Genomic DNA, 4,120 nt, shown 5'->3' with positions numbered 1-4,120 from the left:
CTAACCAGAGAGAGTTTGCTTGTTATCTGTTCCAGGCAAGTAACTGGGGCAAAGACCATGCAATGATTCCCTAGTTCAGGGCACAGAGTGTTTGCTGGTGATTCAGAGAGGGCATGGAGGGCCGGCAAACTGTAAGTCATTTTGTTTGTGTAAGTTTAGGGGAACCCATGCTCAGCCCACTCTGAAGCATGTAGTGTCACCCATACGATCTGAATAAAGATGACAGGTCTCGATATTTGGAATTGTGCACCAGGTTGTCTCATTGCTGTTTAGGAATAATCATGTATTTACCAAACCATGTGAGAGAGAGACAGCCTGATCATGAACCCCCGAGCCTGCAGACTTCATGTGCAGGACCCCAAATAGTCTAGAAAGTGTCGTTTAGCCGACGAACAAATGCCCATTTGTGAGATGGGAAGGAAGCACTGGGGGCCAGTGTCCTTGACGCTGTCCCAGGATCCCCCAGGGACACCTGCAGGGCAGCCTGAGATCACTCTTCCTGAGACCTGGGACTCCCCCTACTCAGCCCCTCAGGGACGGGCCCTGCCTGCCTCCTGGTTGCCTGCTTCAGCCATGTGGAGCCTGCCCTTGCTGCTAGAAAAGCCTGATGTAACGCTGGCACAGGAAGTTCTGATCCAGAGTGTTTTTGTTTGTTTTGCTTCCTCAGGATTTCCTTGGATCTGGAGACCCCAAAGAAACAAAGATGCTAATCACCAAACAGGCTGACTGGGCCAGAAATATGAAGGAGCCCAAAGCCGCCGTGGAGATGTACATCTCAGCAGGAGAGCACGTCAAGGCCATCGAGATCTGTGGTGACCATGTCAGGGTTGACATGAAAGTTTCCATCTGTGCCCCAAGCATTTGGCAGCATGTCATCACATGCCACCTCTTGGCTTTGACAAGGAAACAAATTGTGCTTCTCTAAATATTTAAAGCAAATGTGATAGTGATTGGGTTCCTTGGGAGACACAGAGGTTGCCTGTGTCTAGAGTTCAGAGCAGGCCCCACAATCACCTCTTCCTTTAAAGGGCAGTCATTGAGGAATTCTCACACGTTGGCCTCCACTTTTCTGTGAGAATTCCTGTACCTGTGGTGGAACGAGCGCCGGGCCACTTCCTGGCTGCTGAGTCTTGGGCTGGGTGCTTCACCTTCCCCCTAGACTTTATTCTCATCTGAGAGATGGAAATAATCGTGCTCACCTCTTAGGGACCTAAGTGACAGGGTTTAGGTATTTCAGGAAACCTTTATCCTGCTTCCCCACGGCATGGGGCCCCGGGGCCTGGCACCCCCTCCCTGCCTGCCCACCCGGGTGGCCTTTCCTCTTGGCAGCCAAGCCCCAGGGGCCCGTAGCCAGAGTCCAGGGGGAGGAGAACATGTGCCTGGCCCCTCGGGAGTCCGTGGCTGTTTTGTAGGAGTTGGTGCCCTTGTGCTACCGCTGCTCCACCAACAACCCACTGCTCAACAACCTGGGCAACGTCTGCATCAACTGCCGCCAGCCCTTCATCTTCTCCGCCTCTTCCTACGGTGAGTCCCTGCATCCTGAGCATGTGGGCGGGAGAGCCTGTGGACCACTACGCTCACTCCACTGCTCTCTGGCCTCAGGACGTTGGGCAACGGCCAAAGGCCTCTGAATGTCCCTGTTTATGAAATGAGGACACTCTGACACCCACCTGCCTGACACAAGGAGTCACTGTCAGTGTTCCCATAGATAGGACCCACTGCTGCCCAAAGCTGAAGCACCCACTCTGGGAACCTGGCACAGTGCTGTACATAACCAAATGCCCCAGGAAGAGAGTCCGATGGCTCTTCATTCAGACTGGAAGGCTAAGATAGGTTTTCAAGGCCAACTCCTTTGATGTTGACAGAGGATCAGAAGCTCCTTCCCAGGAGCTGAGCAGAGGCCAGCACACACACACGACTGCCCATGCGCGCGCGCACACACACAGAGACGGCCCCTGCACACACACGCGCACACACACAGAGACTGCCCCTGCATACACACACACATACACACACAGACTGACCCCGTACACACACATACACAGGCTGCCCCTGCACACACGCACACATGCACAGAGACTGCCCCTGCACACAGAGACTGCTCCTGTGCGCGCGCGCACACACACGGAGACTACGCCTGCGCACACACAGAGACTGCCCCTGCACACATACAGACTGCCCCTGCCGCCTCTGCTTGCCTAGTTGTTTAAACCTGTTGTTCTTGTGCAGGCATGGTGGCTCATGTCTGTAATCCCAGCACCTTGGGAGGGCGCAGCAGGAGGATCAGTTGAGCCCAGGAGTTCAAGGGTGCAGTAGGCCATCATCACAGCTGTTAATGGCCACTGTATTCTAGCCTGGGCAACGGAGTCTCTAAAAACAAACCATAAAGACTACCTAGCACTAATGTCCTGTGACCCCTCTTTGCACTCTCCACCTCTGTGTAAGCACTCTCTGTCCACAAAGTCTTCCTCTTAATTCTCCCTCTAGTTCACATTTGGCTGTAATGCCTCTGTGCCCCTGAAAATACCCCTTACCAAAGCATAAAGGGCCCCTTAAGGTCTGAGGCCTATGTTTGATCTTCCCCGAATTCCCTCATAAATAAAGCAACATTCTGGAAACAGCCAAAAGATATTATATTGAAAACCGGTGATTACTGCTGTGTTCACTGTGTCAAGCAAAGTCCATTTTTCTGGTCTTGGGTCTCCAGAGTTGTGAGGACAAAAGTCTCTCCCCTTTCCAACAAAGGAAACACACTGAACTCCCCAACAGCATTCTCTTTTTCCTTTTGAGATGGAGTTTCACTGTTGCCCAGGCTGGAGTGCAGTGGCACGATCGTAGCTTACTGCAACCTCTCCTTCCGGTTTTCCCACCTCAGCCTCCCGAGTGGCTGAGACTACAGGCGTACATCACCACGCTTGACTAATTTTGTCTTTTTAGTAGAGATGGCGTTTCCCCAAGTTGGCCAGGTTGATCTCAAACTCCTGACCTCAGGTGATCTGCCCCGCCTTGGCCTCCCAAAGTACTGGGATTACAGGCATGAGCCACCACACCTGGCCCCAACAAGAATTCTCTAAACTCCTGCAAGGAATGACTTCAGATTCCCTCAGAGAATGTCAACTTCCCAAAATGCATCCCAAGAGTTTCCAGAGTTCCTGCCAGAAGTGCCCACATAGATGCAAACTTCTGAGCCCTGAAACCAGAGATGGGCCCAACTCACTTGTTGCGTATCAGCAGCACTCCCAGCTGCTTGACATTGTGGACCAAGAACTTCCGGAAGCCACTGGGCAGCATGTGCTTTCTGGGTTTTTTTGCTCCTATAACCAATGCTGGACATCATATCAAGATCTGGCCCTTGAACCTTCTACAAACCCTGTTGTCAATCCCTTGGGATTTCCGCCAGTTATGCTGAAGGAAATAACACACAGGTGGGTTAGCGTCTGTGCAGAGTGCCAACTGTTCCTTTGGGGAGGGAAAAAAGAACCAAATGAAAAGGAAGTATGCCACACAGTAGTTGCCTTTGGTAACAGGACTTTATTATTTCCTTACATGCTTTTTTGGTAGGAAAAACCAGGAGCTCTTGGCTTTAGCCATTAGGAATGCAGGCACCCCTGCCATTCTCACTCCCAAGAAATGGAGACACCAATGGGATGCGAGGGGACTGTGTAGATACTGAGATGGCGAGCACAGCTCCGGACACTGCTCTCAGCACCTCTGAGTTTTCCTGTCTATAAAATAGGGATCCTGCTGTCATAAGGCAACCCAAAATACACGACACAAATGCAAAGCCCTCTAAACACATCGAAACAGCCAAGTGTCCCTTCTCATTTAAATTTCACTTCATACACCAAGAGACTTGAGACCAGCACTAGGGCACACTGGGGGAGACCTGTATTTCTACAGAAAGCTCTTCCACAAACCAGTTCATTGGTCAAAGGTAATCCCGACTAGGTGATGTCAGAAACCGATAGCCTGTTGGAAACTTCTTTCTTCACCCCACACCTATTTCCATTCCAGGGCCATATACTTTAATTTTGACATATCGGTCTGACTGGTGCCGGATGAACTTCTTGGTTCTTTTCTTGACGATCTTGGGCTTCACAAGGGGTCTGAGGGCGGCCAT

At 51.3% G+C, this 4,120-nt stretch overlaps 1 long non-coding RNA gene across 1 annotated transcript in view; it reads right to left on the bottom strand.

Annotated features, from left to right (window-relative positions):
• Positions 1–4,120, bottom strand: part of LOC105555324 — a 13,950-nt gene extending 9,830 nt beyond the window's left edge. Inside the window, exons 1-2 of the long non-coding RNA XR_001008457.1 lie at positions 4,025–4,120; positions 1,015–1,172 (exon numbers count right to left, since the gene is read on the bottom strand). This is a non-coding gene — a long non-coding RNA (uncharacterized LOC105555324). The remainder of the gene's footprint in view (positions 1–1,014; positions 1,173–4,024) is intronic.

This window comes from Mandrillus leucophaeus, unplaced genomic scaffold, assembly GCF_000951045.1.
Source record: "Mandrillus leucophaeus isolate KB7577 unplaced genomic scaffold, Mleu.le_1.0 Scaffold680, whole genome shotgun sequence".
NCBI lineage: Eukaryota > Metazoa > Chordata > Mammalia > Primates > Cercopithecidae > Mandrillus > Mandrillus leucophaeus.
This window is presented reverse-complemented; position numbering and strand designations above follow the sequence as displayed.